We start from the raw sequence: 13,578 nt of genomic DNA on the forward strand, positions 1-13,578 counted from the left end.
TAGAAGGATTGGGCCTGAATCTGGAATATGGCTGAGGCTCGAGTTAATGTTTAAATGGCCCCACACGTAGGAAGAGATCCACAGTCATCAAATAGGCAATAAGTGAAATACTCAAACAACCTATTATTTTTCTCCACAATTTTATGTATTTAACTTAATACATGATATTAACTAATTTAGCCACATTATAACTTTGTGCATTTAGTCTAATAGAGAGTTTCAGAACAGCCAGTTTTAACTCTCCGATTGCCCATGGATTTCTTCTGCTACAAACTTTGGAACACTGAGTAAACCCGTGCATAAAAAGATGAATTGAAAATTAAAAGTAAGGCATAGGAGGATTCCCTCCCCCTTAGGAAGCTCTGTAAACCGGTAAGAATTGGCAGAAACGTCTTTCTCAAACCTCCAGAAAACAGTTAAAGGTTTGCAGTAACATAGCAAGCGCTGAACTGAGAAAAAGTCAACTTAAAAGTGATAGCATCTCCTGGTGCCCAGCTGTTCCCTTCCCTGTCCTCACACTTGCTTGACACATAGCTTGCCCTTCCCTGAACTTGGAGTAGAGAAGCCTGCACATGCATACTGGAGGCATATATGTCTGTCTAATCTCTCTGGTGGTGGCCTAAGAGACCACACTAGGACACTTGTCAAAGGATCAGCATCCCAAAGCTTGCCCTATATGTAGAAGGAGCTCACAGGGTGCTTCTACAGAACACTGAGGGAGAACAGCCCCATCATGGCTGCCTAAGCAAGGGACTGCTGGCTGTTGTATATAAAGTTCAGTGCTTGGGATCATAACCATTTCCTAGGGAGGAGGGGACAATTGTATCTGTGTAAATGGGGGAATTCCTACTGTCAAAGTGAATGCATAGGACAAGATACATTCACAGAAACAATAAGGGACGTTCCTTATGCTTCGACCTAGAGCTATTCAATAAACTCATTGCATACATAAACTCTAAAGGAAAACATCCACGCATTTCATGCTGCAAAGACTAGGAAATGTGTTTTCTTTTCTTCCTTCTTTTCTTTTTGGTTTGTTCCTGGTTCCTAACATTCAAGGAAAGCTCTACAATAATGCTAACTGGATACAAGCTAAAAGAGGCCATCAAGTCTAAACTCCAGAGGTAGCATATTAAAATATGAAAATGTCCAGATTTCAATAAAAGATTACAAAAATATAAAAAGAAACAGGAAGCAATGGCACAGAGAAAGAAGTTTAAAGCATTAGAAACTGTCAATGAGGAGGACCAGTTGTGTGAGATAACAGGAAAAGACTTTCTTAAAACTGATCCTAATTATGCTTCAATAGCTAAGGGAAAACATAGGAAAGAACTAAAAGAAATACACAAGGAGAATATTAATAGAGAGAAGGAAATTATGAAAAGGAACCAAACAGAGCTGAGGACCACAGTAACAGAAATTAAAAATTTCCTTGAGGAGTTCAACGAAGATTGTTGCTGTCTGGGGCGGGCCGCGGTGGCTCAGCGGGCAAAGTGCTTGCCTGCTATGCCGGAGGACCTCGGTTCGATTCCCGGCCCCAGCCCATGTAACAAAAACGGAGAAACAGAATACAATAAAACAAGAAAATGTTTAAAAATGTTTCCCTTTCTTCCTTCCTTCCTTCCTTCTCTCTGTCTTTCCTTAAAAAAAAAAAAAAAAAAAAAAAAAAAGATTGTTGCTGTCTGAAGAAAGAATCAATAAGCTTGAAGATAAAACAATTGAAATCATCCAGTGTGAGAGACAGAAAAAGAACAAATAAAAGTAAACCAGGGCCTGAGGGACCTGTGGGGCACCATCAAGCATACCACTGTGGCTTTCCCAGAAGGAGAAGAGAAAGAGAAGCAGACTATTAAAAGGAATAACAGCTAAAACTTCCAAAATTCAATAGAAGACATGAATATACTCCAAGCTATTCAATGAACTCCAAACAGGATAAACCCAAATAGACCCACACTGCAACATATTATAATTAAGCGATCAAAGGCTGAAGATAGAGTTTGCTAAAAGTCGTGAGAAAGAAGCAAGGTGCCACAAACAAAGGTGCCTCCAAAGATAAAGTGTCAATTTCTCAACAGAAAACATGACGGCAAGAAACCTGTGGAATAAACTGCTTGAATGAAATAAAACTGCCAACTAAGAATTCTAATCTGGTAAAAGTGTGTTTCAAACATGAGGGAAAGATTAGGACATTTGCAGAAAAACAAAAGCTGAGGGGGATCCTACAAGAGAAGCTAAAGAGAGTTCTGCAGGCTGAAAAGAAAGGAGAATACACAATACATCAAAGACAGATGAAGAAATAAAGATATCTGATAATGACATCAGTCAATGTAAATGCCAGCCCTACTGTATTTTTGTTTTGCAACCCATTTTTTACTTCCCACAGAAGCTAAAAGCCAATAGGATAAAATGTAATATACATCAGTGGTTTGGGGCTCATAATGTATAGCTTGCAATTTGTGATAACAAATGCATAAAGGAGAGGGAATAGAGGGGACACAGGAACACAGTTTGTGTATGATATTAGAGTAAAGTTGGCATCAAAGTGAAAGAGATCATTGTAGGTTTAAGATGTTAAATTTAAGCCCCATTGTAACTACAAAGAAAATATCAGAGAATATGCAGGCTCATAAATACAGAAATTAGAGCTCAGGCTGCCAGGGGCAAGGGGAATTGGGAATCAATGCACATTGCGTATAAGGGTTTCCGTTTGAGGAGATGGAAAAGTTTTAGTAATGGAAGGTGGTGAGGGTACCATAACATTGTGACTGTGTTTAATTTCACTGAATGGTATGCTGGGGAGTGGATGAGATGGGAATGTTGATGTTGCATATTCGTTTCCACCACCTAAAAAAAAGGTTATGGAGGATATGGGTATCTGGTAGTTAGCTGGTGGAATTCTCTGTATGGGGTTTATATTTTTTTGTTACTATCCTGTAAAATAAACCAGTTTTTTAAAAAGGATCAAAACTTGATCTCAATAATTTAACAAACTATAGAACCCAACCTGAGTTTTCTCAACTTTAAAATATGTGCTAAACAACTTTTACTATTGGAGTATTTACATGATATAATATATATAATGTGCTTATCATGTAGGAAGTACTCAGCACATTATATCCAGTACTACTGTTATTAAGAGAATAATATTTCATCTGTAGCACAATTTATTTTATATTTTAGGACTCGATTTTTACATTTTTCTTAAAGTATCTTTCTTTGGAAAAAATAAAACATCCTTAGGATTAGTACATAGATAATGTTCATTCATCAACTCATTCCTTTATTTAACCAATATTTATTCGGCAGCTGCTGTGACAGGCACTGATAATCCTTGTGATGCAGTACTGAACCAATTAGGGACAACCTGCTTTTAAGGAGCTGTCAGTGTTGGGGATTAAATTATGTCCCCTGTAAAAGCCATGTTCAAGTGCTAGCCCCAGGTCTTGTGGATAGGAAGCCATTTGTAAATAGACCCTCTGAGGATATCATTATTCATTAAAGTGTAGACTCATTTGTGAAAAGATCTTCCAAGATCCTGTTTACATAAAGCCAAGTAGAATCAGGGTGGGCCTTAATCCATATGGCTAAAGTCCTTGTAAGAGGAAATCCACACAGAGAAACAGACAACGGAGGAGAAGCAGGAGCCAGAAGAAGAAGCCATGTGAGGCAGACAGAGATGCAAGCCAAGAAATCCCAAAGATCGTAGCAGCAGCAGCAGAGTGCTACAGACTTTGGGAGGAAGCATGCTCTGCTGAGACGCTGAATTTGGACTTCTAGCCTCCAAATCTGTGAGACAATAAATTTACATTATTTAAGCCAACCAATTTGGTGATATTTGCTATAGCATTCCTGGCAAACAAACAGTTACTTACAAAGGGAGACAAAGTATTTAACAGAATCACGGATATATAAATATAAAATATTACAACAAGTACATGGTATAATAACATGGAAGGAAAACAATCTATATAATAGGGCATTGACACAGCCAAGGATACCAAGAAAGGCTTCCTTAGGAAAGTTATGGTGGAGCACGTATCTGAAAGGCCACGAGCAATACCTGGCAGTGGGAGCAGGGCAATATTGGGCAAAAAGAGCTCTTGAAAGCAGAGGGTACAGCTCAAGTCAAAGTCACCTGAAAGAAGGGAGTATGGTGTGTTTAAAGAACCAAAAGTCAACCAGTATGACTGCCACAGAGACAGTGACAGGAAGAGTGATATTTAAAAAGATACAGGATATGAACACGTTACCATCGATGTGAAAGATGTAGAGATCTGGACTAAAATTTTGTGAGCATCCCACCCGTGTGATACTATAATTGCGCAGCATTTCTCTATGTAACTGAAATCCTACATAAATAGACAGTATTACTACATAGCAAGACCAAAAAAAGTCAACAAGACTAAACAGAAAGTGGCCAACGTTTGTACACTGTGACTATTCTCTGTTTTATAAATGACTTCCTGATAATATCCAGCATAAGATCATTATTTTCCAGCTAAATTCTACAGTCACACATTGCCTTCCCTGTCAACCACAAATGTGTGCACAGGAATTGGGAACTCATTAAAGTTTTTATTAAAAAAATACAACTAAGATGAAAATCCAATGGAGTGTATGATATTTTCCAGGTCTAAACAGTGGAGTACCATAGTTTTACTCCACCCATTAAGCAAAGCACTTTGTTTCAAAATAAACAGGTGGAAGACCCTGATGACTATAAGACACTCCAGAGGTCAGTAGTTCTCAAGCATTAAGATACATAAAATACGAAGAGAATGGCACCTCAGAAATCCTGATTCAATAGGTTTGCGGTAGAGCTGGAGGACTGGCATTTTAAGAAGCTCATAGGTTCTGCTGCTGCCGCTAGATGACCACATTTTGAGAAGCATTGCTCTACATTAAGAATTTCCTATTAGATAATAAAGTAATTCTTTATAAATAACCTTTGAGTTTCATTTTGTATCAGACCATAGGTATAGCAATGAAAACTTTTTAATTTGTTTAATTAAACTTAAAATGTTGTTAATGCAGAGTAAATAATGCAAATAGCATTACCAAGTGGCATTTTGTACAGGACCAGAAATTTAGTCCAATAACGAACTTCATTTGTCAATGATCTAAGCAGAAATCTTTATAACATTTTTTTAATACCATACTACAGAAGCTAGTAAACATTTCCAACCATCACCTTTTTTTGTCATTTTATTTAGCACACAAGAAAACAGCTTAAAATGCAATACAGCTGTTTAAAATATGAACTGATGAAACAACATGTTGATGCTGTATCAACTGCAGTTTAGACTGGTCAGTTTTGCATTTTTATATTACATTTAGTTTAAGCTTCATATTGAAAAATGTTTCTTTTGTTATACTGTTTTTCATCAATCTCCCCATCTTTCCTCACCACTTCTCCCACCCCAGACTTCATGTTTTATTGTCAAATGACACTCCTGCATAGTGAAGATAATAATGCTGATAGAAGCGCATGTCTTCAATATAAAGCAAACAGATTTTGTCACTATCCAATAGGGAAATCATGCAGAAGCTGTCAGTCATACGGTTGGCAAGATTACAGTATCAAAGTGATACACCTGTGACACACAGCCCAAAATCAAACCCAAAAGGACCACTGACAAGCTGGTTTATGCTCTATGTTGGAAATCAACCCATTCCTGAGGGAAACTGGTTATTTAACAGGCTTTTCACTTTTATAACTACTTTTTCTATTCACTGGCAACAATATATATATATATAGTTAAATATACATATATTTAACATATATGTATATATTAACATATATAATATACCAGTGTATATATATGAAAACCTTTTAATTCAACTAATCTGTTATTTATTGAAACTCATATTTAATATTTATTTCTTTGTTGTCACCATAAGATACTTCTGGGGTGTCACATTGAATATGTCACCATAAGATACTTCTGGGGTGTCACATCCAAGTAACTCGGATGTTTCCCTCTTGTCCTTCTTCATTTTATGAAGAAATGTGTTTTATACAGTTTTGTGTTTGTCTAAAAACAAAACAAAACATTCAAAGAGAAGAAACTAAGTTTAGAAGACATAGACAGGTCATATTCCTATTATTAATGAAATCTATTTTGCAAAAGATAGGTAAAATATCTTTAAAATTATTGCTACAATTACAAACCCGGCATAAAGACAGATGAGCTATTACCTGAATGTGCTCTAATAACTTTTAAATAAAAATATTTCAGAAAAAGAGTTATTTACTGTGTTATGCACTTTATATGAAGAATTAACTTTAAGCATTCAATGAATGTTCACTATGAATACTGTTCTTGGTTTAAGCCATCATTCCACTTTTTCCTTTAGAGATAATTTAAGGAGGGCTGGGTAAGGTAGAGCCCCAAACACTTCACTACAAAGAGGCTGCACATGCATCACCTCATCATTAATTCCAAACTCAGCAGGCAGATGTTTACAGTAGCCTTCCCTATAAATAGAGAACATTTTGATTGTTAAATGGCAATCTAAAGTCAAAGGTGTAGCTCCTTACGTGCAGAAATACTGACAATTAATTCCAAGAACAGGAAGTACAGAATTTTGAGCATCAAAAAGAAAAAAAGTGTAATATACAAACAATGGAATATTATTCAATCGTTAAAAGGAATGAAGTCCTGATACTTGCAAAAACATTGACAAACTTCGAAGACGTCATGTTGAGTGAAATAAGCCAGACACAAAAGAACAAATAATGCATGAGCTCACTGATTTGAAATAATTAGAATAAGCAAACTTATAGAATCAGAATCCAGAATACCAATTACCAGGAGATGGGTTGGGGCAGGGAATGGGAAGATAAGTATTAAAATGTACAGCGTTCCTATGTGGTATGATCAGAAATGTTTTGGTAATGGATGGTGGTGATGGCAGCACAATATTTTGTACCAGTTAACAGCACTGAAATATATACTTGATTGTGATTAAAAGGGGAAATGTAAGATTGTATATATAGTAACAGAATAAAAATTTTTAAAAATCCATGGAGCTACACTATGCAAACAGCAAACCCTAAGCTAAACCATGGACTGCAGTTAATAATGCAATTATAAAAATGTGCTATCATCAATTATAACAAATTTGCAGCCAATGCAAGGTGTTAATAATAGGGCAGTATATGGGAATCCTATATTTTATGCATGGTTGTCCTGGAAAACCACAATTTCAATGAAGAAAAAAAATCCTCACCTTGTACCTCACGCAAAAATCCAACCACTTTCTAACATCTAAATCTATTTCAGCCTAATTTCCCCACATGTTTTCTTTTCTTATACCTTATCTTTCTTCACATGTGCACTCTACTACATCCTAATTATTCTTTAAGACCAAGACCAAGCAAGTCTTACCCACTCCCCAAAGACTTTTTGGACCAAACAGAATGAAATGTTATTGTCATGGTTTGAATTCCCATATTCCTCATTTGACATTCAACCTTTTATTGTCAATGGTTATTAATTCTGTGTTCAAACATGAGAACATGTGGTTCCTCCCAATTAGAGAGTAAGCTCCTGAAGGGCAGGGAGCAAGGGAAGTCTTCCATTCCTCCACAATGCCTAAACAGTACCTTGCATAAGTTGGACTCTCTATTTGATTATTATGATGAGTACTACAATGAGATAAAGAGTTGAATAATTTATTATTTTAAAATTGTAACACAGATTTCATTTTCCCTCGAATCTGATCTAAATTAACATTCTACAGGATCAATAGTACATCTCAAAAGTAATAAACAATAGCAGATTCTCTCACTATGTCAAAGAACAAAATATTTATAAATATGACTTTTAATGATTACAATAATGCAGTTCATCAAGAATGGATTTTAATTCCCCATTATCTCTACATTCCATTGATTCAGGAAACTTAAGGTAGGAACCTCAGAGTGAGGCTCTCTGTCTAGGTTCAAAACTGATAATATAAAACTGCACATGCTCTGATATCAAAAATGTATTCTGAAATCAATATGAATCTTGCCAAACCAAAATATCACATCTTTAAACACTCTCTGTCTTCCGAATGAAAGAGTACCTATGTACACAATGAGGGGGAGAAAAAAACAGTTGGAATGGTTTCATCAAAATTAGGAGCTCGGGAATTAATATCTAATGAGACCAACCACTCTGACAAACGAGTTGAGCAGCATACCTCTATTCTCTGTGAAATTATTGAAAGGGTGGTTACAACATGGAATTATGAGGTTTCAAAACACTGTGTTTGGCCAGTGCCTGGAGGCTTCCCAATTTAAAACAATGAGAAGACAGTTCTACTATTTCAGCCATAACCCAGTCCTCAGTTCTTAAAAAAAGCACAGGGTGCTACTTTTAAGAGCAAACATAGATTTGCTAAAGGATAGGTGTTAAGAAGCTGTTCTAACTTATCTTTAAACTTTCAAAGTTATGTATTTGAATTTGTACCTGTTACAAAGCAAACAGAAAGAGACCCAAAACAAACTGATTCTGTTGCAGCTTATGTCAGTAGTACTGAAGTACCTAAGAACTAGTTTCTAACCTATCTGTAGTCAAAGATATAAACCGCCTAGGTACCTGCTTCTCTAACCTCCTCAAGGCTTTGAATAAAACCAGTTTTATGTAAAGTATGCCTTCATTATTTTATGTACGTTATAATAGTCTTTATAGAGGGGTGAGAGAAGGGAGATATATGGTATATTTCAATAAGAAGGTATTCAACTGTGAAGATTTAGAAAATAAAAGCTGTTAAAACCTAGCAGGAATTTTCTGTCTTGTGCGTTCTATTGACAGCCTGAAGATGTAAGAGCAGTGGGGTATAAGGACATAAAAGAATTAAAGGGTGGGTGATCAATGACTTCTGAGATGCATTTTTTTTCTACCTGTAAAAAGACAAGTAATTGTATGACTTCCTTCATTTCATATCCCAGGTCCCACGGGGGAGGGGGGCAGAAATGCTTCTTATTCTGAGAGAGGGAGGGAAAGAGAAGGAGAGAGAGAGAGAGAGAGAGAGGGAGGGAGGGTGAGAGAGAAGCTTAGAATACACTGAAGGAAACCCCGAGAAATTTCACAACTCTTTGCCATAAATAGCCTTTCTTCTCACTCTGGATACCTCCTCCTGTACATCAGCAAGGCTCAGCCTCCACTCGCAGAAAAGCACCATTCACAAATCCCTCCTTTACCTCTCCGCGCACCTCTACCCATTGCTGGCACCGTGTGTACGAGTTCCTGGGTCATAAGCCAAAATATGAGGGGGCCCAGGAAGCCACCTGCGGTTTCGGCTGAGGCTTCTCAGGTGGACCAACGCCTCGTTTCGCCCTGAGCGCGATCACACACGCACACACAAACCCACGCACAAATCCCCCCCCGCCCCGAGCCCTTGAAACGCCACTACAAAGCAATTTGTTCACTCTAAATCGCTGCTGTTCTGCTGCCGCTGGGGAGGGTCTCGCCTCCAATCCAGGAAGCCAGCGCCGGAGAAAAAGCAGGCGGAGGCAAGAGGCGGTCCAAGCTCCGGCACTGCGGCTCCTCCGGGAGCCCCGGGCTCCCCGCCCCCTTCCTTCCCTTCCCCCTGCTCGCAGCCGCCCCAACCGCGGCGCCCGGAGCCCCGGGGCGCCAGCGCCCGACGGCCGCCCCTACCTACGGGACTAGAGCGGCGAGGGAGGCGAGCGGCCCCAAGCGCGCGCCAACTCCTGCCTCCCTCGCCCGCTGCGCTCCGCATCCACCTGGAGTGGCCGCGGGGGCCACGGGGCGGGGAGCCCGGAGGAAATGGCCACGCAGCGCAGAAGGACTCGCGAGCCGGCGGCAAGCGAACCCGCCCGCCCGCCTCCCACCCCGCCCGCCAGGCCAGGTCTCCACGCCACGCACGCCGGGCCCGGCCCGTGGCCCGCACCCGGGGCCTGGGCTGGGGACTCCCGCCAGGGCGACGCGGGCACGGCGCGGCCACCTGCCGGGCGGTCATCCCGCGCCCGCCCGTGGCCGACCCCGGCGCAGCGGCGACGCGACGCGCGACCCGCCGAGGGCGGGGGCACCGGGGACACCGGGAGCTTTACTACCTTGAGGGCTCCGCGCCGCTTGTTAAGACTCCTCCCGGGCACTCAGGGATTTGTGTCTTCGGGGCACGGGGTGTCTTTTCTGGTCCCTCTCCACTGCCCTCCCTCCCCTTCTCGGCTGTTGGGCTTCTGCTCTCCACTCCCAGTTGCAGAGTCGAGCTGCGTTATTTAATAATCCTCCTCCTGCTGCTGCCTGCGCCAGCAGAGCTGCTCTGCCAGAGCCACCGCTTCCCAGTCAGTCATGTTGTGGAGAGAGAGAGAGAGAGGAGAGAGAGAGAGGCGGATTGGCAGTCGGTCGGCGACTATTTGCGGTGAGAGAGAAGAGCAGAGCAAGAGGAGGGCAGGGGAGGGACATGGGGAGGCGCTTCCAAGTGTGTGAGTGCGTCGAGTGAGACGGAGCGGGGAGCGCGAGAGCCACCTCCCCAACAGGCCGCGCTCCCGGGCTAGGAGGAAGGACGCGCGGAGTGCGGCCTTTATAAGGGGAAGGCGGAGTAGCGCGAAGGAGGTAGTTTGGTCCGAGGGTGGGGGTGGGGGGCGGATTCCAGGGTGGCGCCGGGCCAACTGCGTCCGCGGCTACCAAGCCGGAATACTCTTACATTGAAGCGCGCAGCCCCACTGCTGGCTGGCTGTTGAGTTTCCTTATTAGGGGAAGCGGCATCCGACCGTGCCGACTTGGCTTTCCCCGCAGCCCATTCTTGTAGGTAGGTCGAATTGACAGGGTAAGAAGAGAGCTCTAGAGAAGCGTCTGAAGCGCTGTATGGGGACGCGCGGATCCTGGAAATGCACTGAATTCTTTCTCTCCAAGCCATCGGGGTTATCTTTCTCTCCAAGCCATCGCGGTTGTCTTTCTCATCCATCTCCAAGAGGGGAGAATTGTTAGGGCCTTTTCCTTCTGGTCTCTTTTACCCAACCCATTCACATCCTGACTGTCTTTTCTCCCTTCGGTAAAAGTGAAAGAAAGCCGGCTTCTCACCTCTAAGCAGGTCACACCTCCCAGGAACCATTTAAGCAATCATTTCCCCTTGTAAGATAATGGAAGCATTGCTGATGTGACCGTGAGTGTTCCTCAACAACTCTGGGCATTACAAACAGAACCAGCTACCAATTTGACATCATTTGACTAATTTTCCAGTTTAGAAGTGGAGAAAACTCCTGATGTATGTTGCTGTTGCTAATTTATTTCCTCTTGACACTCTCTTCCCCATCTCTGCCTCATTTCCTTCCAGGTTTCACTGGATTCTGAACTCTTTCTATTTCCCCTCCATCCTTTTCCTCTTCTCCACTCATATATTTATACCTTTAATAGACATAACAACAGATGGATGCATTTAACTTCTGTGTGTGTGTGAAGCACTTTTTTATCATTTTCTGGTGGGATGGTGGGATGTAGGACCATTTCTAGATAGATAATAATCCCCAGGGTTCAAGTTAACCACCTGACATCAACTCCCTTACTCCTTACTAGCTTCCTGCCTAGATTACAGAATCTTTGTGATCTGGTGCACTGATCTACTGGGAAATAGTTATCAAGAGCCAAGCAATCTATGCCTCACTCAGGGTGCTGAGTGTGTGTGTGCATGTGTTTGTGTGTGTGTACATAATCTAATCTAACGTCCATAATCTGACAGCTGACATGCGGATATATTGGGGTAAAGACAAGGCATATTGTTTTATTGAGAATTAGCAGTTGATGTGTATTCTGGCAAGGGGGCAACGCTGCTTATTGGGAGCTGTGGGAAACCTCTTCAGAAATATGAGAAAAGGAAAAACTTCAGGAATCTTGAGGAGGCTAGGGAGGTCGTGTCAAGGTTGACAACTCAGTTGTCATATCTTTTTCCCTTCTTAATCATTGGCTTATGGCCATTATTTCAACTTCAAGGTTTTTGCCATATGCTTGTCCGTTTGTCATTGGTTGGTTCCCCATATATTTTGGCTTCTTCACATTGATTTCCCTCGGCCTAATTCTTCCATAATTCATATAAAGAAGTTAAAGTCCATAAAAATATAGTTTAGTTATGTAACCAAAACTTGGTAAAAAAGAAAAGAGGTGTCAATGGAAGTGGTTAAAAAAAAAAACAAATTCATAGAACGTAAAGAAAGGGCAGCAAAGCTGGGCCAATAGACTAATATAGGAATAATTTATAAATACAAGACATCATAGATTCTTTGATTAAGCATTGGAAAATTATTGAATTAACAAAGCATGTTGGGATTTAATGAATGCCCTGTGAGTGAGCTATTATCATTTCTGAATTTTAAGTGTAGGAAAGCCAAGTTTGAAGAGAGGAAATAGCTAAGCAAAGGTCAGATACAGAGTAAGTAATGTAGTGAAACTCAATCTAAGTCTGTTTTACGTCACCTACCATTCTAAACTTCTAGCTTAAGTAAAAATCTTAAGAGCTTCCTTAGAGCTTTTGATAATTTTGGAACTGGCTGATCCACAATTGTTTAGAGTTTTCCTTTGACCTACCTCCTTCCTTTTCCAGTGCAGAAGGGGTTTACAAAATGTTACTTGGGTAGGCTTAGGCAAGGATTAAGAGTCTTAAATCCTTGGGCCCATAGATGGAAAAGTTGGAATCTTTCCTCCAAAGTTCTTACTAAAAGAACCCCCAATCACTGCAAAAGGAAACTTCACAGAAGAGATACTCCTGAGCATTTTCATTTAATAAATGTATATGTAGTTCATTGAAGAACTATAAATAGTCTTTTAAAGAAAAAGATTAGGTGCCCCATTAAGGGCAATGCTTAATTATATTGGCAAATTTGGGGTGTCTTCATATTGTTGGAGTTCTCTACTTATTTAATCTCCATCAACAATGATAATTTGAAAATGACTCCAATGCATACTTCAAAATTGTACATTAAGTCAGATATCGCAAGGACATGTGGGTAACCACAGCTGATTGTAATTTTCACACTCTCAGTTGCATTCATAATTAGTGAGAACCATGATAATCTGTCAATTGCCTTTATTCATTAAGGTATTAAATAAAGCCAACATTTCTAGCTTAATTTTATAACAACTTTGCTTGCCAAGTAAAGCTAAAAATTTTATGTTCCTAGACCAGAAAGACATATAAAACTAAGTACGTAAAACATTTTTGAAATGTTGACTATTTCTATTAAGTATTTTATATTTTTGCTTTAAAAATCTGTACTATAAACCTCATTTATAAATCATAATGAACAACATATTTATATGTCAAGAAAAAACTATTCTCTTTTAAAATTGTTTAATGTTTCGAGAAGAATTTCCCACTTTGCAACACTTTCAATGATACCGTTTTGTGGTGATAGGAAAACAGAAAGTTAATGACTCTACAATTTGTTCATTTTCATCTCATGTCTGCTTGCTGCTGTTTGGTTCCCAAGTGTATTTAACTGGCAAATTCAATGAAGATTTGGCATTGCACCATTTGATGAAAGCAGAAATATTAGGTTGCCAATTACATATCTGCCCCTTATGTGCACTGAATTCCCACTGAAGGGATGAGCCAAATTAGAAATTCCTCAGT

General features: G+C 40.2%; 1 protein-coding gene across 4 annotated transcripts in view; it reads right to left on the reverse strand.

The window, feature by feature from the left end:
- CCSER1 (coiled-coil serine rich protein 1) overlaps positions 1-10,501 on the reverse strand; it is a 1,450,145-nt gene extending 1,439,644 nt beyond the window's left edge. For 2 of the 4 annotated variants that reach the window (XM_077142862.1, XM_077142863.1), the window contains exon 1: positions 10,067-10,499. The gene's annotated coding sequence lies outside the window, so the exon portion shown is untranslated. Of the gene's footprint in view, positions 1-10,066 lie in introns of all 4 variants that reach the window. The other 2 variants (XM_077142860.1, XM_077142859.1) reach the window with 2 other exon arrangements.
- Positions 10,502-13,578: the final 3,077 nt, after the last annotated feature.

The sequence above is a fragment of the Tamandua tetradactyla genome, chromosome 24 (assembly GCF_023851605.1).
Source record: "Tamandua tetradactyla isolate mTamTet1 chromosome 24, mTamTet1.pri, whole genome shotgun sequence".
In the NCBI taxonomy this organism is placed as follows: domain Eukaryota; kingdom Metazoa; phylum Chordata; class Mammalia; order Pilosa; family Myrmecophagidae; genus Tamandua; species Tamandua tetradactyla.